The 27,171-nt window shown below is 47.5% G+C and overlaps 1 protein-coding gene across 1 annotated transcript in view; it reads right to left on the minus strand.

Moving 5' to 3' along the window:
• Myh9 (myosin heavy chain 9) overlaps window positions 1–8,311 on the minus strand; it is an 84,035-nt gene extending 75,724 nt beyond the window's left edge. Inside the window, exon 1 of the mRNA XM_003470459.3 lies at window positions 8,122–8,311. The gene's annotated coding sequence lies outside the window, so the exon portion shown is untranslated. The remainder of the gene's footprint in view (window positions 1–8,121) is intronic.
• Window positions 8,312–27,171: the final 18,860 nt, after the last annotated feature.

The raw sequence follows: 27,171 nt of genomic DNA on the forward strand, positions 1-27,171 counted from the left end.
TGGGTGATGGATCCAGGTCCCGGCCAGGCTCCTAGACACTTTGTGGCCAGTTGGTGCCTTGTGACAGGGCAGAACCTGCCCACCCCTCTGTGCCTGTTCCCCTGGCTCCCAACATCTGTATCTCCTGCAGACTGTCAGCTCCTGTTTCCCTCAGCTCAGCATCCTGACCCAGCGGCCTCCTTGCAGAAAGAGAAAGTTGTAAGGAGTGGTTACTGGATGACAGAGCGACCTGCACCCTGGCTCAACAGGTGGACAGATGAAGGAAGGAGGGAAGGAAGGAATGAGAGTTTACATTGGTGCTGGTGTCACGAAGAGCTCACCAGTCAGGAAGGCAGCAGGCCCCCAGCGGGCACGATGCACCACCCTGCCCACGGCAGGCAGGCACAGCAGGTAAGTCATCCTGAGCCTGGATTCACACGTACAGTCTTCTCACCTGCTTTCCCCCAGGATCCACCATGCTTACTTGAAAAGCAGCCATCTGGGGTTAAAGGTGAGCTTGGCAGCCCAGACAACACTATGGCCCTGGCACCCCATCGAGTGGCAGCTGCAGCCCAAACCTCAGCTCCTTTGACAAAGCCACTGGAGAGGGAGGAGGCCTCAGGGATCAGCGGCCCTGCACTGCAAGTGAGGAAATGCAGGCCCACAAGTGAAAGTCATTCATCTGTAAGTGCTGGGGAAGGACTATATGAAATAACCCATTTTTTTTTTAAGCATTAGCATGGAAACTTGTGCACGCAGGTACTCAATTAAATTTAAATATTATTGTCACCAGCAGATCTAGGATTGAACCCAGACATCCTGGTTCTCAGGCCACTATGCAGGCTCACCTCCCTCCCTTCTCTTCTTGTCCATTCCTGCATCCTTCCTCCTCCTCCTCCTCCCAGATCATTCCAGCCTCCAGAACCTGGCTCTGGATGCTAGAAAATCCCCCAACTACTCAGACAGCTTGAGCCTGCCTTGAAGATTAAGATTCCTTGGTGACAGACAGGGGCTCTCAGCCCCCATCTCCAATGAAGCCACATAAGGCCCAGCACAGTGCAGAACACACAGCAGGAGCCACAGGGTCTCTCCATATTGACTTGGCCAAAAAATGTGGGGGCGATTCCCTTACACCCAATACCTGGCTCTTAATGCTAAATGCAGAGCAGAGGATGTAGTTCAGCAGTACTTAGAGCATGCACTTGGCGTGCACAAGCCTGTGGGTTCAACCTCCACTGAGGAAAAAAGGAAGTGAAATAATATTTTTAAATGAAATAAACACTTTGAAATGCCTCCTGCAACCACCTTTCTCATCCTAGATTCCCAGACAACTACACAATGTCAGTCTTACAAAACAGCATCCAAACCTTATGTCTGTTCCAGGCCACTGGTTTAGAAGCAAAGACGCCAGGGAGCCTTGATGCCCAATCACACAGCAGGGCCTTGGGGCCGGCACTGTGCCAGGTGCTGGGCGGGAAGGGGGAGTCTCGACGGGGACCCCCACCTCTGACCTGCAGGTCCTCAGAGTCCAGTGAACTCTAGCATCTGCCCCATTACCGGGAAGTTGGACTGAGTCACCCGAACTGTTCCAAATGCCTGCTCTTTATGTTTATCAGACAGGAAGTCGCCTTCTCCAGCCTAGTGACTTCACGTAAAACACAGGAAACACAGCAGCTTTGGAACACAGACTGCCCTCAAGGAAAGTGTGTCCACTTTTGTTTAATGTTTAACTAGCTTAGTTCCATGAAACAAGTGAACTTGTACTATATGCTGGGGAGGGTACACAAGCTGATGGCCTCTGATGTCCAGGCCAGGTCCCTTGGTCACTTTGGCCGCCACACCTTATTTATCAAAGGTCAAGTCAGGCGTGGTGGCACACACCTGTAATCCCAGCACTCGGGAGGTTGAAGCCGGAGGATTGTTGTGAGTTCCAGGCCAGCCTGGGCTACAGGATGAGCTCAAGGCCAGTCTGAAATGCATAGAGATTGTCTCAAAAAGACAATGAATAAATAAATAATTTTTTTAATTTTCAAAGGTCAGCTTTACTTGACAGATTTTAAAATGTTTCAAACTTGAATATCTATCTCCACCACCTGAGAAACATCACAGGGACGATCATATGAAGGAGGGGAGAAGGCAAGAACTGGACCACAGCACATGCATTCACAGGCCTCAGGCACCCATGTCTGATAAACGACGTCTGAGGCACTGGGACGGTCCCAGTGACTTGGTCTCACTGCACTGGAATGGGCCAGGTGGGGAGACTGAGGCTAACAGCACAGGGTAGGGCTCCAGCCTCAGATAGACCCGATCCCAAAGCGCTCATCTCCTTTACATGTTTTATATGGAAAACACAATGAACTCGTGACCTGAGAGCTAAATGACTTGAAGCTACCAGAAATCCCAACAGACTAAATGACCGCATGGAGGCCAGTGTGGCTTTCTGAACGCCCTACCCTGCTGCCTGGCACTACCCCATGTGAAATATTGACTTTCTGAGCTGCGGGAACATCCAGCCAAGGGCCCTGCCCAACAGGAAGAAGTTCACCTCCCGCTTTCAACCTCGTGCCCTCCCAAAGGTCAAGATCAGGGGAGCGGAAGGAGATTCCCAAGGGAAGATGGAGTGCCTGCTGCATGGCTAACTCATGCATGAAGACCAAGAAGGGGATGGTAACGGTTTAAAAAACACGAGGTCTCCTGGTTTGGCAAGAAAGGCTGAGTGAAACCAGGAGCCAACGTTCTGTACCAACTCACAGAATAAGCTTTGGCAAATCACTCCTCCTCTAAGGGGGGGAGAATTTTTTTTAATGTTTCAAAATGATACCCAAGATCTCCCAGCTCAGACATCCTACAATTTTAAGTAAATTCGCAAGGAGTTTTATTATTATTGCAGATAATTTTTCTTTTAAGCAGAGCATCCTTTCGAATTAGGGTTAAGAAGAAAGAAAGAAAGAAAGAAAGAAAGAAAGAAAGAAAGAAAGAAAGAAAGAAAGAAAAACACACATAAGGCTTCAGTCTCCAAAATGTTAACAACCTGTTGTGGGTGACAGCCTTCTACAAGAAAGAAATCAACCTGCACCTCTTTCAACACATCAAACTGTACACAGAGAGTTGTCATGTTGGCTCGAGGGGCGGGAGGACCCCTTTCTCCTCTGCATGGCATATAAGGTCCTCAAGGACCTCGGAGGCCACAAGGAAGTGACTGGAGGGGGGGGGGGCAGCCACCTTCAGTCTCTCTCAAGTCCTCCACCCAACCTGCACCACAGGAAGCCACACCCTTTGGTGGGGACTTGCTGCAGCCTGGGCCTCCAGGCCGGAGGTAAAGACAACTGATGCAGGTACTCCCAGCGGGCCTCCACCTCGGCCAAAGTCAAGGAGCCTTCTCTGGCACCACCTGCCCAGGCACTGAATCACCTTGGCCCGAGAACTCAGTTGTCAGAACGGGCCTGACCGACTGCAGCAGAAGCCTGCCTCAGTTCCTTTTTAAAGAGATTCGCATCAGAACCATAAAGGGCAAGTGGGGAGCAGACACTTGTCACCTGCCTGTGTGGTAGCAGGCCCATTTTAGAGCCGGGCTCACTGGGTATGCCCTCCTGTGACTCATGCCATTCCTCAGGCTGCCGTCTTGCAGGGGACACAACTTGCTGGGGATCCTGCCATGTCCCTTCTGCAGGCTTCACTAAGGAAGCTGAGCAGTGGTCAGACAGGCAGCTTCTCCAGTAGCTGCACCACCCAAGGCTAAAGATGACCTTCCTTGAGAACACCATCAGGATCCTCTAATTCCCCACTGTTGTTAATAGGTAAAACCACAGGCCAGATGTCTGAAAGATAAATGGGCTTGGAGCCGGAAAGGGCTACAAGGACCTCAAATTAAACAAGAGGACCTGAGTGTGGGTCTAGTTTAGCCTCCTGGTCCAGGTGGGTTCCGCTGGATGGAAAAGCACATGATTTAGAGCCAGGCGAATGTGGGAACGCTGGCCAAAGGCTGCACATGCAGGCTCCCCCTTCTCATACAGAGCAGAAAATCCACCGTTTCTCGGAACATGAGAGTGGGCATCAGAGTAGACATAATGCTCACTTCCACCCCTCCAGAGGAACACCTTCAGCTGCAGTCTCTATCAGAGATTACCACTATCAGCAGGGTCTCAGTATCCTCCCAGATCCATCCACGAAGGCAGAGAGGACATGTACTCGCTTTTATACAAAAGAAAGCACCAGACAACATTATATTGCATCTGATATTTCTGACTTACAACCTACCTTGGAGAGTAGGTATTATCAGTACATACAGATCAGCCTTTTTTCTTTTTTTTTTTTTTTTGAGGGCTGCAAGGATTTCCACTGCACCACTGTACCATGATTAATTTGACCCTTCTGATAGACAGCTAGCTTGTTTCCTGTGTTTTTCTCTGAGGATGCTGCAATAAATATTGTCAGACATTTCCTTTTGCACTCAAGTTTATCTGGGGGGTAAATTCCTAGAATGCAATTAGGACTAAGTTTTGATAGCTATTGCCAAGATATCTTCTCAAAGAGCTGTGTGACATCAACTCCCATCAATAAGGTATAAGATGCCTATGAAACAACAGCATTTTTGCAGAAATTTTAATTACGCAATTTTTCAATTTTCCAGGCAGTCTCATGTAATGTGGTACAATGACTTTATAAAGGGTGTGACATTTTCTAACAAAATCAAACATGCCCTTGACCAGAGCCAGGTCTCAAAGATGCCCATGTTCCAGCTATATCATCTTGGCTATCACTCAGGCCATGCGAAACCATGTTTGAGAACTAAAACCACCGTCAGTCTGCAGATCTTCCGGCCAGGTCAGGGCCCTGAAACACTTATTCAGCACAAGCCTCACCCAAAAGCCTCAGCAGAGAAGCTTCATGACCCACAAGCCCAGCACATGCACACCTTTTTGGAAATAGAAAACACACTCAGCTACCCTAAAAGCAACTGAAAAGAGTCCACTCTGCTCTCACCTCTTGACAACCCAGTTTGTCAAGACCAGGGAGTTAAGTCTATTTGATACTCTTTTAACCTTACATAGAGCCTCGATTTATCAGACCCTTTACACTTAATTCCCTTTAGTTCTCACAGCTAACCCTGCACAGTAGGTATCACAATTCCCATATTATAGATGCGGAAACTGAGATTATGTGACTCACCTAAAGTCATAAAGCTAACAGACTCGTTCAGGTTTTGAACTCTGCCTATCTCTAAAACTCACTTTTCCCGGGACCCTACACTTCCCAGTTCTAAGAATTGAATTCTGTAAGCCGCAGGAGCACCACTACCCAGAGGGGAAGCCAGGACTCCATTCTGTTGTCACCAAAGGACTGGAGCCCAGGGCTCAGCACACCAAGGGTTAAAGCAGAGAGGCAGTGACTCTCTGGGGCTGCACAAAGGGAAAAAGCACTTCCTGCCCCCGAGGGCAGAGATGCTGTTTTATGCTCAGTAAATTAGGACGTTTGTTTAATTAAGAGGACACACAGATTTTGTTATTCTAAATATTTTTGGAACATGATGCTTGGGAGGAAGCTGTCAAGGCATGGAATTTTTTTTTTCCCCCTTTACTTTGGGTTTTTCTTTCTCCCCCTCCAAGAGAAGGGTAGGGATAGGCTCGGAAGAAAACAACAGCCAACCCCTCCTCTCCTTTTGAAATAAAGATGTCAAGCTGGTAGGGGCTGTCTTAAGTACTTTATTGAAGGATTAGCTGGAAGAGGAAGTGAAGACAGCTCTGGCAGCCTGGCTTCTAGCAATACCCTAACCAGGCTACACAATGCTTCAGTTCTGAGTGAGCTTTTCTTCCTTTAAAGAGCTAACTGATCCCTTGTTTTGTTTTTTCTGGACCAAGAGCAGGCCAAAGGCAGGCTGTAATTAACATGCATCCTTCATCCTATAAGAGAAGTTCTCCATCTCCAACCCCTTAGGTTAAAAAGTTCAAAAATAAAACTAAAAATCCAGAGCCCCAGTGCTTCCTATCCTTGATCCTCCTATGCTCTCCAGACCAACACCCCCACAGAATACATCTGTCAGGCAGGTAGCCTGGGGCTTGGATAACTGTCCAGACCTGGACGCTGCCAATGCTGGCTCGCAGGGCACCTGGCTCTCTCTGGATTTGCCCACCTGCACTGCCAGAACTTGCTGAGTGTGAAGAGCCAAGCTCTTTGGTGCCACCCCACTGCCATATGGGGGCACAATGGCTCTCAAATTACAGTGAGCAATCTCTCAACATTTTTAATTACCCTCCAATTATGCATAAGTGACTCTCCACTCTCAACACCATGTGCTGGCCTCAGTTTGCAGAACCTGCACTGTGCTCCTTCCTTTCTCCTGGCAGCTTCCCTCCCGGGCACGACAGCCAGGGAATTTCTACAGCCTTGAAATTCCAGTCCTTTGTGACATGCTTGAGACACATATCACAGGATGCCTTTGTATTGAAGTCATTCTGTCACTATTTCTCCTTGAAGATGGCAACTTCCTGAGGACAGCGGCCTCTTCCATGAGGCCTCCAGGATAGCACCCAGCAAGTTGGCTCCTTTCATCCAGCCCTATGATTCATAGTACCTTTCTGAGGTCCCTATCGTCTCCACCTCACACTGGAGTCATCTATAGAGCTGTCTCAGCTCTCTCCTAAATGCCCAAGGCAGGGGCCAGGTCTTATTCAACTTGGTGCCCACCCCCCACATACACACCACCTGGTGAAGCCCCTGGCACAGAGAAGCTAGTAAAATATTTGCTCAATTACACATCTGTTACCCTCCCCCCACCCACAGTATATAAAATGACAAATATCACATGATTGCCCAAGCAGGCCTTCCAGGAGCCGCTCTCCACCAAAATGAGGGTAACCCATCAGGTGAGGTTATCAGGTTCACACCAGGAGAGTGAAGTGAGAAATTGTCACTGTGTTGCAACGCAGGAGAAAGAGCTAAGACTCTCTTCCCCTTCAACAGTTACTCAATAGTTACTTTGAAACCTTATTAAACCCACAACAGGGCGCAGCGAACCGAGAAGCGGCCGCGGGCCTCTCCATTGCCCAGAGGAGGGAGCTGCCTGTCTCCAAAACCTGGGACTTCCCAGGAACCTTCTCCCTGCACCGCGGGGTGGGGCTGCAGGCACTCACACCGTCCCATCTTCAGGACAGCCCCAAGCTTGTCCTGCGGGGGACACACTCCGCTTCCCCCTTCCAGGAATAGGGACGAGGGGCCACAGCCCTGCCCTGGGCGTGGTTCAGGACGCGCTACGGCAAGGATTCCTGCACAGGGACCGCGGAAAGGGTTTGGGGGGCGAATTTAGAAAACCCCACACCTGGCCCAAACGGGAAAGGCAGAAGCTCAGATCCGGTCCTGGAGGCAGGGTCACCTCTCAGCCTCCTGGTCCCTCGCCGGAGAGAGGCGGGGTGGCGGTGGAATCAGGTGCACGCCGGGGTGGCCCACTGCAGCCGGCGAGTCGTGCCCTACCTCCCATGAGCAACAGAACTCAAAGGCCGAGGAGCTGCGGGCGGAGTGGTCTTTCCCGCCGGGTCGGGCTCCCCGCGCACCCTGCGCACCTCTCCCCGCCCCCTCCTGGCCCGAGCGAGGGCAGCGGGTGAACGAGGAAGTCGGCAGCGGAGGGCGGAAACCAAGCGGGGCGCAGTGTCTGCGGCGGGATGGTCCGGGTCTGACTCAGGAGGACGCCCTGACAGCTACCCAGCGGTCCCCGCCCGCCCGTTACCTCCGTCCCCACGCGCGGGCTGACTTCCGAAGGGGCCGGTGCCCCGGGACCCCCGCGGCATCCTCGCCGGCTGGGGCCGGCGGGCAGCAGCTCCCGGAAGGGTTAAAAAGTTTGCCCAACTCGGCCCTCGGACGGCGAAGGCGGGCACGGGCCCCGGCGGCGGCGGGGGTGGGGAGGCCCGCGTGCCCGGGCCCGGAATGCGCCCGGGGAGGGACGGAGCCCGGCGTCCGGCAGCCTCGGCCTCGCCCCCGCCGCGCGCCGGTCCCGAGCCTGCAGGGAGGATGCGGTGCCCGGGCCGCGGCCCCCACGGCCCCACGCCGGCCGCCAGCCCCACACGCCGCGCGTCTCCGAGCCGCCCCCGCCCGGCTGCCCGGCTGCCCGGCTGTCCCGGGCGGCACCGGCCGGCAGGGCTCGCTCACCTGAACCTGGGCTGCCCCGGGGAACAGGCGCTGCTTCTCCACAGAGGGCTTTCTCGAGCGCTCGGGCGGCGGCGGGGTGGGGCGAGCACGCGAGGCGGGAGTTGGAGCAGGTCAGCCTCGCTCAGCCTTCCGTGCCCGGCCCAGGAACCGCGGTGATCTGCGCGCCTCACCGCACCCAGCTCGGCAGCTCGCCGCCTTCTCGTCCCGCCCCTTAGGGGAGGGCCTATTTCTAGACACGCCCGGCAACGGGGCGGGGTCTAGAGACTGTCCCACCCACTTCCCTGCCTCACCCATTCCCGCGCGCCTCTAGCCTTGATGGACAGATAACTTGACCTGTGGAAAATGGTGGGCGTGGCCTCTGTGGCCAGAAGCACTCGATTCACCCAGTACCCCCGTTCTACCTTCCCCCGCGCTTCCTAGGCGGGAGCCCCGCCTCCTAGGACGGGTTCAATGGACTAAACAAGGATTGACACACAACGAATCCAATCAGGAGCAAGCAGCTCTAAGAGCAAAGGGCTGGGTCGGACGGGGTTGCTTTGCTGGTACTGAGCTAGGCTAGGCGAGACTAGACTGGGAAGGTCCAGGGCTCTGACACTCCGCCCCGCGAGCTGTGTTTTCCCTAAATCCTGTCCTACCAGAAGAACAGATATTAAGTACCATATATGGAAAAACTGGTATTTTACATAATTATGAGGGCTGTAAGGGCGGGCATGGCCTCAGCCCTGAATTCCTCGTGGGCGTCCTGAGTTCGATCCCGGACCTTGTCTTTGCAGAGTCCGGACGCAATCTTCTTCCAGCCTGCGGACCTTTGCCCCCGCGGTTCCCTTACCTGGAACGCTTCCCTAGGCTCTCTGCTCCGCGTGGTTAACCCGTACATCCTTTCAGATGCTTATTATAAAATGCAGCTTGGTTTTTGTTTTGGGTTTTTTTTTATGTATTAATTTATTTTGGCTACTGTTCACTACTTGATAATTTTTATTTCAATATTTTTAAATTTTTAATCCTTCTAAAATTACTTTCTGTTTTGGAGCGAGCCAAAAATCTAACAACTGTTGTAAGAGTTTTCCAAACGCTAATTTTCTCCACTAATTTAAAGTATTACCTTCATCACGCTATTGAACCCATATAATTTAATCTGTTTCTGAATTGTATCTATTGATGTATCTGTGCGTTTCTATGCCGGGTCCACAATAATAGCTCAATGGTGGTAGCTTTATGATACATTTTATATTATGAGGACAAATTCCTTGGCATTATTCTTTCCTATTGGAATGCTCCCCTAACCCCAGCACCCACCCCTACTATTCTGGGAATTGGACCTAGGAAGCTCCAAATTACATCCCAGTATTTTTTCTATTTTTTTTTTAACAGCCCAGTGTTTGGAGTTTGTTGGTTTGTTTTATATCCTAGTATTTTTGCGACAAGGTTTCGCTAGATTGCTCTTACTGGCCTCAACGAGTGATCCTCCTGCCTCAGTTTCTTGAGTAGCTGTGATTACCAACGTGAAACACCTCCAGGCTGTCTGGAATGTTCTTGCTAAACTATCTTTTCAACCTCAGAGAAAATTTACATTCTAAAAGTAAAAAAAAATTGGAGAAAAAATTTTGAAACTCAGTGACAAATACATCATCAGTCAATAACATGCTGTATAAAGATCTCTTCCCGGTTGATAAGAAAGCCTCAAATTCTCTAAAATAAAACAAATAGGAACTGGCCATTTTGAAAGATAAAATATATGCAATTAATTATGTAAATATAGTCATCATAAATTCACACAAAGCTATGGGATGCCATTTTCACCTATCAAGTTCAATAATGGCATAATAATAATGCTCAATCTTGGCCGGGTTTAGAGAGACACAGGTGAAAAGTAAATTAATTCTTTTATCAGTACCGAGGATCTGAACTCACAACCTCCAGCTTACATGGTAGGTGCTTATGCCACTGAGCTAAATCCCCAGCTGAAAAGTAAATTTAATTCTAAGAATTTATCATAAAAATAGAAATTTTAAAAAGTACCTGTACGAAGGTTAAAAAGTTTTCTTTGTAAAACTGTTTATAGTCACTAAAATTTAGGAATAACTTAAAGACTGATTGAATAAATGTTGATACATTCATATGTTGAGAAATAACCCTCATTAAATTTGTATATAAGTTCATACCTACTGGTTTAAACACAGTAAGTGAGCTGGGCATGCTGACACAACCCTGTAATTCCCGCAATTCAAAGGCTGAGGCAGGAGGATCACCAAGAGTTGAAGGCCTGGGGTGTACTTCAGTGATGGAATGCAAACTTAACATGGGCAAGGCCGTGGTTTCCATCCCCGGCAATGAAAAGAAAAAAGAAAAAAAGAGAGAAAGAAGCAATCTAAGTGAGGAAAAGCAAATTATAAAATCCTATTACAGTATGCCAGATTTTCAATTCTGTGCTGGATATGTATTTCATAGAGAATGAAGTTTAAAAGGCACTCCTATCAGAAGGATGGGACTGATTTTTTTTTTCTCTTGCTGACCTGTACTTCTAACACATGTATCACTTGCATATTATTTTTCAAAACAGGAAAAAAGGAAAAAAGACTTTCCATGTCACCCCTTGGGAACCAGCTTCCCTAACCCCCTCAGAGGATTAACCGCACCTCCTTTGTACTCCTGGACCTCTTGCTTTATTTCTCCGGTCCTGCTCACACCCTGGACTTTTTTTTGAGGGGAGGGGGATTGAGGTAGAGTCTTACTATGTAGCCCAGGCTGACCTCCTTGAACTCACAGCAATCCTCCTGCCTCAGCCTCCCAGATGCTGGGGTTACAGACATGTGCCATCATGCCCGGCTTCACACTGAAATTTAACCGCCCATTTGTTTTCTACTTCCCTTCCCCGGGCTGCAAGCCACCTGAGGACAGGCAGAGGGCCAGGCCATATTTGTATCTCTGACTCCAGGAGGAACACAGGCCTAGAGTGCAGTGGTTATTAGTGATTGTCTGAGCAGGACCCAGAGAGCAGGTTTCCGTATCTGTAACACTGGCATGGTCACAGTCTCGCCCAGCCCAGAGAACCATGGGCAGCAGCTCTGGATGCCAGGGACCAGAAGGTGTTTTATAAACTGCTAAGCGGTGTGTGCTTGCAGCAGAGCATCAGGGACAGAGACCAGTTCCACTGTTAGCACGGTGGGTCAGCCTTCCCAGGGAGCTAGGCCTTTGCCCTGCCCGCCAGGACCTGAATTTTCCACTCCCACCCATTAGCTTCGATTTACTCTTTAACTCTGGAACTCTTAGCTTGTGAAGAGCCTACTGCCCCCATCATCCAAGCACTGCACCCATAACAGTTTCTACTCCTCTCATATTTTAGAAAGAAAATTTCATCTATTTTGCCTGAGTACTAAAGTAATATATTTAACATAGGGAACACTAAAAAGAAAATTTTAAAAAAATTAAAATTAAAATCTACTCCAACAAAACAACTATTAACAAATCAGTTTATTTCCTTCAAACTTTTACACACACACACACACACACACACACACACACACACTTAAAATATATGGTAATATCTTCTCAGGTGCAGTGGCACATGTCTATAATCCCAGAATTTAGGAGGCTGAAGACAGGAGGATCACCATGAAGTTCAAGGGTAGTTTGGACTACATACCAATACCTGGTCTCAAAAATAAATAAGATCATCTGGCCTACTACAAGTGTGACTGCAAAGAAGTGAGGAAAAGATGATCTTTTTAGTTAAAGATGTTAGGTCAGCTGCTTATCCCATAGGGAAACCTGAGCTTCGCTTTTTCTTTCAAACCTTTCATGAAAATAGTTTAGGATAAATCAGAGCCCCAAATTTGAAAACATCTAGAAGAATATCTTTGTAACCTTGAACTTGGCAAACATTTCTTGAACAAGACACAAAAAGTAAGACTCGTGATATAGCTCAATGACAGCACAAAGTCTTGAGTTCGATTCATATATATATATATATATATATATATATATATATATAGTATATCCCCTGAACAATTATTAAATCAAACTTCACTAAGATTAAGAATGCCTGTCCACTGTAATCTCAGCACGCAGGAGGCTAAGGCAGGATGATTGCCATGAGTTGAGGGCAGCCTGGGCTACAAAGTATGCTCAAGACCAGCCTGAACTGCATAGTAAAACCCTGTCTCAAAAAGAGAAAAAAAAGCTCAGCCCATTCACCAAAACATACATTTAAGAGAATGAACAGTCAAACCACAAAGTGGGAGAAAATATTTGTAGTAGATTTGTCTAAAAAGGATGCATACCCACAATTTATGGAGAATATCTACACTAAGAAAAGACTAGCCTTGCGTGGTGGCACACACCTGTAATCCCAATACTCAGGAGGCTGAGGCAAAAGGATCACCATCAGTTCAAGGCCAGCTGGGGCTACCTAGGGAGTTCAAAGACAATCTGAACTGCATAGTGAGATCCTGTCTCCAGAAAGAAAGAAAGAAAGTAAGCTGGGGATTTAGCTCAGTGGCATAAGCGCCTGCCTAGCAAGCGCAAGGTCATGAGTTCAATCGCCTGTACCAAAAAAAAAAAAAAAAAAAAAAAAAGAAAGAAAGAGGAAATGAAAGAAAAAAACTTATACATGATGGTAGCTCAGTGGTAGAATACTTGCCTAGTATGTGAAATGACTTTGATTAGATCCCTTGTTCCACAAACATATATATATTTATATATATTTACATTGTGGGCAGCAGTACTGAGGACCGAACCCCTTTGGAAGCAGAGTCTTAGTTGTTAAATTTCCCAGGCTGGACTGAAACTTTCAATCCTACTGCTTTAGCCTCCCAAGAGCGTTGGGAGTCCAGATGAACATAAATTCTTTAATAGGCAAAATATTTGAATGAGCACTACATAAAAGAAGAAAGCAATTAGCGTGTAGCATAAGAAAACATGCTCAGCACTCATATCACAGGATGCAAATGAAAACTAGTGAGATAGCAGTATCCCTCATGGGTAGCTAAAATTAAAATGCCACATGTTGGCATGGATAAGGAGTAACTTGAGGCCTCGGGTAAAGTGCTTGCGGAAGTAGTGCTACTCTCTATGGCCACTTTGGGAGTCTTTGTATCTACTACAGTTTGATACACGTGTATCAACCAAGAACTAGCAATTCTTTTTTTTTTTTTTTTTTTTTTTTTTTGAGCAGGGTCTCGCTATGCAGTTCAGGCTGGCCTTGAGCTCACTTTGTAGCCCAGGCTGGTCTCGAACTTGCATCCTCCTGCCCCAGCCTCCCAACTGCGGGAACACCACGCCTGCATGCAACACCACGGCTGGCTGAAATTCTACTATTAAGTAAGTCATTCAGCAGAAATGAATACTTAGAGCCCCCAAAGGCTGTATAAACTTTCAGAGCTGCTGGCAAGGTGGCTATTCCTGTAATTTCAACTGTTCAGGGGGCTGAGATAGGAGGGTGGAGTGTTTGAGGCCAGCCTGGGCAATTTAGGAGACTCGGTCTCAAAATGAAATTTATTTTCCTTTTTTTTTTTTTTTTTCTTTTTATCGGTACCAGGGATCGAACTCGGGACTGCCTGCTTGCAAAGCAGGTGCTTATGCCCCTGAGCTAAATCCCCAGCCCCTCAAAAATGAAATTTTTAAAAGGGCTGAGGATGTAGCTCAGTGGTAGAATATCCCAGGTTCAGTCCTTAGTACCACCAAATATGAAATGAAACAAACTGTTCATAGCATCTTAAAATAACTAAAAACCAGGGCTGGGGATTTAGCTCAGCAGCATAAGCACCTGCCTTGCAAGCAGGCAGTAGAGAGTTCGATCCCCGGTACCGATAAAAAAGAAAAAGAAAAAGAAAAAAAAATAACTAAAAACTAGGAGAAAAGTCTTATCAACAGGAAAAAAAGATAATGGAGTATGTTCACACAATGGACTACTATTACACAGACATAAGAAGAAACTGCCTGGGCCAGGTGTGGTAGCTCACACCTGTAATTCCAGAACTTGGGAGCCTGAGGAAAGACACAATATTGGCACAAGTTCAAGGCCAGCCTGGGCCACAAAGTAAATTCAAGCCCAATCTGAACTACATAGTGAAACCCTGTCTCAAAAAGACAAAAAGAGGAAGAAGAAGGAGAAAGAGGAAGAGGAAGATGAAGAGGAGGAGGAGGAGGAGAAGCATGATATGTTTTTAAAAACCAAACAAGGCCCACATGTCCACAAACTGATGGGTGAAAAAGTGTGGCATAGGCATGAACAGAATATTATTGGGCAATGAAAAAGAACAAAGTTCTTATATTTGCTACAAGACAGATGATTGTTAGAAACATTATAACAGGGGCTGGGGATTTAGCTCAGCAGCATAAGCGCCTGCCTTGCAAGCAGGCAGTCGTGAGTTCGATCCCCGGTACCGATAAAAACGAAAAAGACAAAAAAAAAAAAAAAAAAGAAACATTATAGCAAAGGAAAGGAGCTGGTCACAAATGACCACATAGTAGTTTATGGTTCTACATATCTGAAATGTCCAAAACAGGCAAATCCAGAAAGACAGAAAGTGGGTTAGTGATTGCCAGGGACTGGGGAGAGGAAAAGTAGGCAGCATCTGGTAATGAGTGTGGGGTTTCTCTTCCAGACTATGGCAGTGTTCCAGAAGCAGGCAGTGGGCATAGTTGCATGAGTCTGTGATCATGTTTTAAAAAATAAAATATCAAACTGACACTTTAAAAGAGTGAACCTTACGGAATGTGAGGCATCTCAATAGAGCTTTTATTTTAATGGACAGATTTCATGGACATACTTTTTCTATTTCATGAAAAAAAACCCAAAACTTCATCACAAAATAATAGGAGAGTAACAATAGTTAATGTAAGTATCATTATCTCCAAAGTAGTTACTCAGAGACCAAAAAAACGATTATTTCTTACACAAAAGACACAAAGAGAATGAGCTAAGTGAAACTAGCAGTATAAATGAAACAAATTAGCATATATACTAAATTATTTTTGAAACAGCAGAATAGGTAATTTAGGAAGTCATTTGAACGTCTTCCTACTTCCTATTCATCTATCATCTATCATGCTCTTTATTTGCATACATTGAGTGAGTTTCTTATATAAGAGCAGCATGCAATACTTAAGCTTGTGTGTCTTATTTCACATTATTGATAGGTTTTTCCTGGGCGCGTAGAAAAAGAGCAAAGAAAGGAAAAAAGACACAGGTCTTTACTGCGGGCACAGGAGGGCTGCAGTACAGCGCAGAGAAGCCGAGCTTTTATACAGTTTGACAGGGGGTGGGGTTTGGAGGGGCGGGCCGAATGACGTAGTGACAGCTGATTGGGGGAGTGTTGGCGCCCGTGTGAAAAGCAGGGAGTTTGATTTTGGGCTTGGAGGAAGAACGGAGGAGTCAGCATTGAGAAGGGAGGTGCTGTTCAGCGCTTCACAGGGGCGGAACCCATCAATCATGTTCTGAAGTTGCATCCATTTACCCATGAATATCCCAAGTTTATCCTTCTTTATAGCACAGTAGTACTTCACTGTGTGTAAGCGCTACGTTTTACTGACCCATTCATCTGTTGGTAGACATATGTGCTGTTTCTGAGATCTAGCAATTATGAACTGAGCCACATAAACATGGTTACGTGTGTATCCCTGGAATGTGATGACTTTAAGAAGTCATCACAAGAAGATACCCAGAAAGAGAAGAGCTGGGTCAAATGGAATTTCTAGTTTTAGGCTTTTGAGGACTCCCCACACTGACTTCTTTAGTGAGTGTCCCCACCTACAATGTAGAGCAGGTCCTTTTCCCCCTCATTCCAATAGCCTTTCTTTTGGGAGTAAGACGGTATCTCGATGTGGTTTTAATTTGTATTTCTTAGCCAGCGAGTTTGGAGGTTTGTCATGCATGTAGAGGCCATTTGTACTTCTGAAGAAGTGTCAGTTCATTTTGGTTACCAATTTTTGATTGGGCCTTTCAATCTGTGGGTTCTATTTGTTTGTTTTTCTTTATATATTCTAGATTCTAGTCCTCCGATGGAATATTGTTAGTGAAAGCATTTAAATACAAGAAATTAGATGCTGTATGATTCCACTAATGTGAAGTTCTAGAATAGGCAAAATCAAGCTCTAGGGACAGAATTCAGAATGCAGGTCCCCTCTGAAGGGAGGGATTCCAGGGAGGCTTCTGGGGTGCTTGGGTGTTCCTGATCTCAGTCTGATTACATGTATAAAATTTATTGATACCAGGCATGACAGCACATGACTGTAATCCCTGCGCTTGGGAGGCTGAGGCAGGAGGATCATTATGAGTTCAAGGCAGGCTGGGCCACATACTGAACGCAAGGGAGGCCTGAACTACATAGCAAGATCTTGTCTAAAAAAAAAAAAAAAAAAAAACCAGAAAGAAGAAAGAGGAGGAAAAATGTCTTACACTAGTATGGTTTTAGTTCTCTGTCTCTTGGATATCTTGGTTTCTCATCTGTCAGCAAACATACTTTGAATTTCCCAGTTTTAAAAACAGACCAGGTGGAGTGGCGCATGCCTGACATCCCAGCTAGCTGGCAGGCTCAGGCAGGACAATTACAAGTTCAATCTCAGCCCAGGCAACTTAGCGAGATCCCATCTCAAAATAAAAAATACCAAGGGCTGGGAGATAGAGCTCAGCGGCAGAGCACTGGCCCGGTTTAATCACCAGCACTGCAATGAGTAAATAAAATAAAATGGAAATGAATAAAATAAAATATTTTTTTTTGCTGCCACTGCCCCATTCTCAGCTCTACTCTCTCCCCTTCTCCCCTCCTATTTCTCAGAGATGGCCTTACCCAGGCCACTGGTATCTCACAGGTCCCCCAGCCCTGCCTCCCCTGATGCGGCCCCTCAGAGGGCAGCAAGCCATGCCTGGCCTTCTTGGAGGGCACTGAAACTTCCCATCCCTACTGACTCCCCGGAACCCCCAGAGAACCCATCTCCTTCCCGACCCCTGCCTTGAACCTGGCATGGCGGGGCATGCCAGCTGCAATGCCCGGATTCCCCTGGGTTACACCTGTGATTAAATATCTTTGCCCTGTCCTTCTCCCAACCCTCTGAGAGCAGAGGATGGAGCCCACGGCTCAGTGCATGCTGGGTAAATGTCCTACCACCGAGCTACACTGGCAGTCTTTGTTGTTAAATATTTTAAGTAGTCCAGATGTGGTGGTGCACACCTGTAATCCCAGCAGCGGAGGCTGAGGCAGGAGGATTGCTGTGAGTTTGGGGCCAGTCTGGGAGTTCAATTCCAGCCTGAACTGCACAGTGAAACCCTGTCCCAAAAAAAGACTAAATAAATAAATATTTTAAATATACCTCTAGCAGAGGCTCACAGTTAGTAGTGTTTTGCGGTAGGAAGTGCTTCAAGTATCAGCTCGTTCAGCCCTCACAATGACACACTGCAAGTGCAAAACAATAATACAGCGGAGGAAATGAGGGCTCCGAGAAGCTAAGTCACTCGCCGAGTTCACTCACCTACGTAGCATGGGAGCTGGGGCTCAGGCCACCTCTGTGGGACTCTCGGCCCTTGGCTGGCCGCCTCCCTGCCCAGGATGCTCCCCGCTCTCCTCTGCCCCTTCAAAGCCTGCACCCTTCTTCCTGCACTTCTAATCTGCTCCCCAGCTTCAACGATCCTGTCCATGGCAGCTTCCAAGTCTGTATGTCCAACGCCAGCCCCTCCTGTCCTCCAGTATTCTTTGATAAGTTTTAAATTTGGGAGCCGGGCGTGGTGCCCCATGCTGTAATCCCAGCACCCGGGATTGCAGCAGGATTGCTGTTGGTTTGAGGTCAGCCTGGGGGACAGGGCAAGACCCTGCCTCAAAACAAAACAAAGCAAAAGCAAAAACAAAAATAAACATAAAAAACTGGGCTAAAATATACAAAATGCGAATGATCCTTTTAACCTTTCCTTTCCTCCCCTCCTTTCTCCTTTTCCTGCCTTTTTACCCAGGCTGGGGTTTAAATCTAGGGCCTGGCACAGCCTGGGCAAATGCTCTTACCAGTACGCAGGTCAGTGCACGGAGCACAGCCACACTGCACGATGCCACCGCCGTCCACACCCACCTGCCACACAATTCCTCCCACCAAACAGCCTTCAGCACCCACCAAGCAATCCCTCGGTGTCTCCTTCTTCCAGATCCTGGCAATCAGCATTCCACTTTCTGTCTGTCTTACATTGTGACTATCTAATTACTGCAAATGTGTGGAACCGCACAGTATCTGTCTTCTTTGTGAGCAGCTTAGTACAGGTGGCATAATATCCTTGAGGTTATCTGTATTGCAGGGTAGCTTTTTATTTTTGCTTTATACATTTTTCTTTTTGTTTCTGGTTTGTGTTTGAGATTTACTGTGTAGTACAGGCTGCCTTTGAACTCACTGCATGGCCCAGGCTGGCCTCAAATTTACAGTGATCCTCCTGCCTCTGCCTCCTGAGTGCTGGGATTACAGGCATGAGCCACCGTGCCTTGCTCAAAATTACCTTTTAAAGGCTGAATACTATCCCGTTGTGTGGGAATTCTACATTTTGCTCATCCATTTATCTGTCAGTGGACACTTGAGTTGTTGGGTTTTAGTTGTGGTAAATAGAGCTGCTATGAACAAATATACACACATCCCTCCAAAACCCCACTTTAAATTCTTGTGGGTATACGTCTGGAAATAAAATTGCTGTATCTTATGGTAATTATATATCTTTTTTTTTTTTTTTTTTTTTTTTGTCTTTTTGACACAGGGCCTGTCTATGCAGTTCAGGCTGGCCTTGAACTCACTCTGTAGCCCAGGCTGGTCTCAAACTCATAATGATCCTCTGCCTAGGCCTCCTGAGTGCTAGAATTACAGGCGTGAGCCACCACACCTGGCTAGTAATTATACTTTTAATTTTTTGAGGTATGGCTGTTTTCCCTAATGGCTGTACCAGTTTACATTCCCACCAACTGTGCAAAAGTATTCCTGTGTTTTGTATGTCTTTGTCAACACTTTGTTATTTTCTGGGTTTTGAAGTTTTTTTGTGAAGTTTTTGTTTTTGGGGGGGTTTTTTTTGGGTTTTTTGTTTTTTGTTTTTTGGTTTTTTTTGGTTTTTTGCTTTTGTTGTAACCATTCTAGATGAGATGTTAGCTAATGGTTTTGTTTTGCAATTCTCTAATGAGCCATGAGAGTAAGTATGTTTTTACTAAGTGTTACTGACCATGGGTATGTCTCCTTTGGAGCAATATCTAGTTCCTTTGCCCATTTTTGAATCAGGTTGCTTGGGGTGGTTGTTGTTGTCATCATTATCTGAGACAGGGTTTTGCTTTACAGTTCATCCTGGCCTTAAACTCAGTATGTAATCCAGACTGGCCTTGAGCTCACAGCGATCCTCCTGCCTCAGCTTTGCAAGTGTTGGAATGACAGGCATGTGGCACCGCATCCAGTAGCTGTTGTTGAATTGCAGGAATTCTCTGTGCATTCTGGAAATTTATCCCTTATCTAATATATGACTCGCAAATACTTTCTCCATTCTGTGGGTTGCATTTTTATTCTGCCTGTGACAGATTTTACTGCTGAGATTTTATATCAATTTTTGTAGCGCTAGGGATTGAACCCAGGGACTTATCCATACTAGACAAGCACTCTTCCACTGAGATACACCCACAGCCCTTTTATTTTATTTTGAGACAAGGTCTCACTAACTTTTCCCAACTAGCTTTGAGCATGCAGTCCTCCTGAACCTGGGGCCTTTGCACTGAACTATATCCCCAGCTCTTTTTATGTGTTATTTTGTTATGGGTTCTCTCTAAACTGCTAGCCAGGTTCCAATTTGGAATCCTCTTGTCTCAGCCTTCCAAAATGCTGAGATTACAGGAGTGTGTCACTATAATTAGCCTACATGATTTTCATACCCAAATAGTACCTAGACCAAACACAGAGTATATTTAAGAGAGAAATAAAAAGTGAGTAAAGGGCAGACTAAGGTGGCACATGCCTATAACCCAGTACTCTGGGAGGCTGAGACAGGAGAATCACTAGTTTGAGCCCAGCCTGAGCAACTTAGCAATTTAGTGAGACCTTGTCACAAAATAAAAAAGTGCTGGGCTTACACCTCTGTTGAAGACCCTGGTTCAAACTTCCATAAACAACAACAACAAAAATATTGTTCTTAGAACTGGGTAGCTAGGAAATAAGACAGAAGGGAAAGTTTTGGCTGAAAAACCTTTTATATCTCTTAAATGAAACTAGCGTAAATACATTATATATTTAAATAAAGCTAGCCAGGCGTGGTGGGGCACACCTGTAGTCCCAGCACTCTCAAGGTTGATGCAGAAGGAGAGTTCAAGGCCAGCCTGGGATACATAGCAAGACTCTGCCTCAAAAAAATAAAAATAAATCAATCAAATGGAAATACGATAACGTGCTACAAATTAAAATATAGCTCTCTATAACAATACACAGTCTTTTCACTGTTAGGCACTGGCCCAGGAGCCCAGGACCTTGCAGGAGGAGACAAGCGCGCCCCACTGAGCTACACAAAGCGCTCACTTTTGCTTGTGTTGCTCTCATTAGAAAGTACAAAGGAAAGCATGTGAATTCCCCACAGCGCTGTACCCAGGCCCCAGATTGCTAAGGAGTCTCCAGTCGCTCTGTCACTTCTAGAATCCAGCACAGGAGAAGGGGAGGGAGCCAGCCAGCACAGCCCCCACCTCGCGGTTCCCCCAAACCTGTCCGCACACCTCAGTTTGGGCTGGGCTGGCATTTTTCCCCCTGGCCTCTCATGTCTGCCAGACTTCAATCCTGAGTTTCCCTCTGCTCCCTCCCCTGACTCCGTGGAGCCCTTGCTTAATCCTGCATCTTCTGACCCAGCCCAGCCTGACCCCCCTTCCCCTCCATGTCTGAGATCCCTACACACGGTTCCAGCCTCGCCTGTGGGTTCAGCACCCCTGCAAGCCCCGCTGTAGCACCAGCCCTGCAGACACACTGAGCTCTGATGCACCCCGCTTGGTACTAGCATTTGTACCTATTACACGGAGCAGGAAACTGAGCTCAGAGGAGTGTAGTTATGGGCCCCAAACTACTCCAGATCTTTCTGTGTCTCCTAAAAACAATACTATGATTATTATCGGTTCCTTCCTCTCCATAGCTCAATGGCCAGCTTAATGTCCTCATTTTACAGAGAAGACCAAGGTCTACACTGTCCAGCAACTTGGTCAGAGTTATTCAGCTGATGGCTGCTGAGCCTGGGATTTGAACCCAGAACTCTGGCTCCACTCAACTGTAAAGCCTCTCAGTTTGCTGCAGCGTCTCAGTAGATGGAACTCTGACACCCAAAGAGCCTCTTTCCCACCCAGAATCATTTCTGGCCCCCTCAGTGTTAAAAGCTTAAACTCCAAACTGCTGTCCCTGCCCTGGGCAATTCTCTGTGGCCTTCAGTAAGCCCTGTAAGCCCCGCTGCTCCCTAATCCTCTTCAGGGACTTCTGCCCCTTACAGTGGTTGCTTCCTGGGCTCTGAACCCATCTACTCAACAAGCCGGCCACTGTCACACCTCTGCTTTCACACCCTCTCTGATGTTTCTGCCCATGAGACTCCTATCCATTCCACAAAACCCCAGTCCTCCATAGAATAACCTCTCTCTGCTTGACCTATGGTCCACTTGCATCTCTCTAGATGGTCTTCTTTGACGTCATGTGTCTGCCTTGTGTCGCCAGAGTCAGAAAGCAGGCCTGCCCCCCACCAAGCCTTTCCATGCCTTGGTTCTCTGTTTGTAAAATGGGGTGATAGCAGTTTCTGCAAGGCTGGGGTGTTCTGAGGATCAAGGAGCACAGAAGAACCTAACAGTGTCTGCCAGACCGACGATGAAGAGGACCATGACAATGGGGATAGCAATGCACGCTCTCCTCTAGGTCCTTCAGCAGGGTTGTTATCCATTCCACAAGTATTGCCCAAGAGCTCGTGCCGGGGAGGGGCTGGGAGTCCACGTGTGTGTGTGTGTGTGTGTGTGTGTGTGTGTGTGTGATTGAACCTGGGCCTCACACATCCTCTATCACTGAGCTTCCTCCTGTGCACTTTGTATCATATTGAAGTGTGCACACCTGTAATCCCAGCACTCAGGAAACTGAGGCAGGAGGATTGCCATGAATTTGAGGCCGACTTGGTCTCCATAGTGAGTTTAAGGCCAGCGTGGGCCTCATAGCAAGATCCTGTCCCACACAAAGAGCAGTCAGCCAGGCATGGTGGTGCAAGCCTGTAATTCCAGTGCTCAGGGGGCTGAGGCAGCAGGACTGCCGTAAGTTCAAGGCCAGCCTGTATTACAGCGTGAAACCCTGTCTCAAAATAATGTCCCTCCCCTAAAAAAGAGATGATCAAAGTGTGAGAAGCACTTTGGGCTCCAGCAGAAGCTGTCCTGTGGCCTTGCTGAAGTGTTTCCACTCTGTGTGACATTAGAATCCTGGGGGAGCTGGAGTTTAGCTCAGTGGTAGAGCATTTGCCTTGTGTGTGCAAGGCCCTGGGTTCAGTTCTCAGTGCGGGAAATAAAAAATCTGTAAAAGCCCTAGGATCCCTGGAGAAAGTGTCACTGAAGCAACATCTTGGGCTGGGAGTCCTGAGGCTTCTACTTCATACCATTTGTAACTCATTCAGCAAACACCTCCCAGCACCACATCCTGGAGGTTCCCAGCAGAGCGCCCAGCCTTTCCTTCTCTCTAGCAAGCGCTGCACACCTAACTGTCCGAGCTGGCCGTCTAGGGCTTGCATTGGACTCAGTGCCCTCCACGCTCCTTCCCTGGCTCTCAAGGCTTCCGGAGGCCTCTGGGCCCTCCCCGCTGGCACGATGCCCCCCTCTGCACTCCCACAGCACCCCGGCTCCCTTCTGTCAGGGCACATCATGCCACCACCCGCCGCCTCCAGGTGAGCAGCGCAGGCTTCCCTCATGGCTTTGCGCTTGGGTCTCTGCAGCAGCCACGGGGCCCCTGTAAGTGACGAGTAACACAGTCGTTCATGTGTGTTCGCCCTGCGAGTTCCCCGACGGAGAGCTGCTGGAGGACAAAGTAATGAACACACTTGTTTTCTTAACAGCTTTATTGGGATACAGTCCGCATACCAAGCATTTCACCTATTAAAGTGTACAATTCAGTCCTTCCTGGTACACTCAGGATTGGGCAATCACTACCACGAAGCAAGTCCAGAAGATTTTCGTCATTTCCAAAGAAACCCTGCATGCATTAGCAGTCTCCCAGCTCCCCACCACCACCAGCTGCAGACAACCATTAAGCTTCTTTCTCTATAGATTTGCCCATTCTGGACATTCCACATGAGTGGGATCATTCTCTGTGAGGTCTTTGTGTCTGGCCTCCCTCCTCAGCCTCTTGCAATCCTGATCGGTATCTCATTTGTTTCCATCGCTGACTGATACTTCCTTGTATGGCTGTGCCAGGTCGACTGGATCCATTCCTCAGACCTTGAATTGAGCAGGAATTGAGCAGTCATCCAGAAGGGGTGCAGCACTTTGCAGCAGTGTTTCTGTGCCACCTCATTCAACTCAATGCTTACTGTCCTAGGAGGGTTGTGTTTATCCCCATTTTGCAGATACATAAACTGAGGCCAGAGTGAGCAGTCAAGACTTGCCTGAGATCACAGGATATTAAACAGCAGCATCAGAACTCCTTTTCTCTGCAACCCTTCTGCTCCTTCCATATTCTAATCTCTGCTTCCTGTCTCTTTTTTCTTCCTAAACCCACTGTTTGAGGTATTCACATGCCCCATGCTCACCTGGCTCTGGAGACACAGAGGTCTGAGTGTCTACCAGGTAGTGAGGGGGTCAAGCCTTTTTCTGATCTGATTTATAAGCCAAAGGTCCGGCCTACACATTGGAGCTGAGAGGGGCCCACACTCCAGGAGTCCCTGGCCCTGCCACCCAGCTGCCCAGCCCTTCCCACCGCCATTTCCTTCTGCTTGACCTGTCTTGCCACACGCTTCCTCTTCAACCACAGCGAACCTCAAACATCACTTTCATAGCATTTGTCACCCACGTCCACGCCCACAACCCCCTGGGCTGCAGGTGCAAGGGTCCTAATCACTGGTGGCCCTAGCAACTTATACTACCCAGGAGCAGCTGGGATGGTGGACCGCCCTGTGTAGGTGTAATACTGCCCACTAACCAGCCCCATGGTATCCTAGCAAGGGCCCTGTGATATGTGTTCAGTCTCCTTCGCAGGAGAATTGCAGACTCAGAAAGACAAAATTTTCCAGGCATGGCGGCACACACCTGTAACCCCAGCACTCGAGAGGCTGAGGCAGGAGGATTGCTGTGAATTCAAGGCCAGGCTACACTACAAAGCAAAATCCTGTCTCAAACAAAAAAGAAAGAAGAAAGAAAGAAAGAAAGAAAGAAAGAAAGAAAGAAAGAAAGAAAGAAAGAAAAAAGTTTACAGGCCCCAGAGTCTCATGGACAATGTAACACTGAAATTCCCAGCCACATCTATTTGCCTCGAAATAAACCACTTTTCCCTTTGAAGGGCAGGGAGTATCCTCTCTAAGTGACCTGTCCAGTTTAGAACTAGCTCTTTGAGAATTGGTGATGTAAAAAACATTTTTAAATGACAGCCAGGCCTGTAATCCCAGTTCTTGGGAGGCTGAGGCAGGAGGGTTGCCGTGAGTTTGAGACCAGGCCCATTGCTTCCAAGGCAGGCCTGCGTCAGCATCCGCAATTCAGCACGCACTGCTGAAGCTGTAAAGGGAACCAAATATGAACAGAAACAAAAAGCCAAAAGCAACAGGACTGGATCAGAAATGGTGGCACTGTTGGAAACGTCACTGTCACCAGCAGGACTGTCACACAATGGGGCCACTTGGGAAACAGCTCGATGTCTCCTGCATGACATAGGTTGAGTGTCTCCTCCATGTGCGTGTTAAAATTTAGTTGCTGTAGGATGTAATTGTTATGTACCGCAAATGTGTGTTAATAAAAAATACAAATTTCAAAATATTCTGCCACAGGCAGCACGGAGAGATGGATTTTTAAAAGGGGATTAAAGGGTCCCCAGGGTTCCACCCTCATGATGGCTTAGGGACATTTTCTGGGGAGGAAGGAGCTCCGTTGGCTCAAGAGTGGGTTGTTCTAGGGGCTGGGGATTTAGCTCAGTGGCATAAGCACCTGCCTGGCAAGTGTGAGGTCACGAGTTCCATCCCCGGTACCAAAAAAAAAGAGTGGGTTTTTCTAAACCAGATGTGGTAGGAGACTCCTGTAATCTCAGCACTCAGGAGGCTGAGGCAGGAGAATTGCCTTGAGTTCCAGGCCAGTCTGGGCTACACAGAGAGACCCTGACTCAAAAAACCAAAGAGCAGTTTTTTCTGAAAGGGAATTTAGCTTCCTTAGCTCTCTCCTGCCCGACTCCCTCACCCCGTCCCCTGCGACATCTCTGCTGTGAGACCCAGAAAGATGAACCTCAGGGGCTGCCAGCACCTGATTCCACTCTTCCCAGCTTCCACACTCTGAGGAAGAAATTCATTGTTTTAATAAATTACCTGATTTATTATATTTTGTTACTGTAGCAGCAAATGGACTGAAACAAATTGGAAGCATCTGTCCCCAACAACTTGCCCGCAGCATGAATGTTTATGGCAGCATTATTTTTAACAGCCTAAAGACAAAACAACTCAAACAACCATGAACTGACACACAGGTAAACAAAATGTGGCAGACCCACGCAACAGGTACCATTTGACAATAACAAGGTCATGATAGATGCGTCAGTATGGATGACCTTGAAAATATCATCCAAAGTAAAAGAAGTCAGCCAGCCCAGTATGGTCAGGCATACCGGTACTCTCAGCATTTGGGAGGCTGAGGCAGGAGGATCGCTACAAGTTTGAGGCCATCCTGGGTTATATAGTAAGTTCAAGGCCTGCTCAGTCTACATAGGAGAATTCTGGGGTGGGAGGTAGAAAAGAAAAGAAACAGAAGAGAGAGATCAACCACAAAAACCATACATTGGTATGAAATGGCTAAAAGAATTTAATCTACAGAGATAGAAAGTAGATTACTGATTGCTGGGCAGGGTCTCACTATGCAGTTCAGGCTGGGCTTGAACTCACTATGTAGCCCAGGCTGCTCCCAGAGATCCTCCTGCCTCAGCCTCCCGGTGCTGGGATTATATACCTATGCTACCCAGCCAAAGTTTCTTTTCTGAGTGGTGAAAATGTTTTGGAATTAGATAGTAGTAATGGTTGCAAAACTCTCTTAATCTACCAAAAACCACTGAATCGGAGACCTTTAAAGAGTGGATTTTACAACACGTGAATTATATCTCAATAAAGCTACTGTAAAAAGAAAAAAAAAAACTAATAAAAATGGAGTGAACTTTGCCCTGCCCAGCTCCATGGAAACAGGTCTTTGAAGGTATAAACCAGCAGCCTGTGGGCTCCTCCCACCTACAAGCTGGGACAGCAACCTCTTTCCAGTGTGACCGGCTAGGCTCTGTGCAGTAGGGCCACAGAGGGTTGTTTGCCTTGGTGTGGGAGCGATTCTCCATTCTCTTCTTTTCAGATCAGTTTCAACATTTGGCCTCATATTGCTTCTGTGTGGCAGGGGACAGCACGGTCCTGTGTCTCCTTGCTGTGTAGACAGGCCAGGTCGGGGAGATGGACCCCAAAGCCTCCTTAGCCACCCAACCCAGCTGCATAGGGAAGGAGTCAGGGTGACATCACTGGATTTGACCAAGGTGAGCAAATCCAGCGCCACCTCTGGTTCCGAAAGGCAGGCAGCTTGGAAATGCTACTCAGACCCGAGGGTTTGAACAGGTTCACCGAGTACTGAACTGGGTAAAAAGGAAATCAAATTATATTGCTTTAAAAACAGTCTGGAAAGAAGCCTGCCTGGCACGCGGTAGATGCCACACACGTGGACGTCAGAATGCCTTCTCATTAGGGAGAACAGAGGCTGGGCTGGCTCCCAACTCTGCCACGTCGGCTGATCCCCGTAAGGACTCTGGGCCTGCGTGTCGCTTCTTCGTTGTCAGCAAACAGTAATGTGCCCGATGCCCCGCCTGACACACCTGGTCTGATGGGGCCCCGTTGGCAATGGGTGGGGA

Source organism: Cavia porcellus, unplaced genomic scaffold, assembly GCF_034190915.1.
Source record: "Cavia porcellus strain 051 isolate PalLab524CR breed Dunkin Hartley unplaced genomic scaffold, mCavPor4.1 scaffold_27, whole genome shotgun sequence".
Lineage (NCBI taxonomy): Eukaryota > Metazoa > Chordata > Mammalia > Rodentia > Caviidae > Cavia > Cavia porcellus.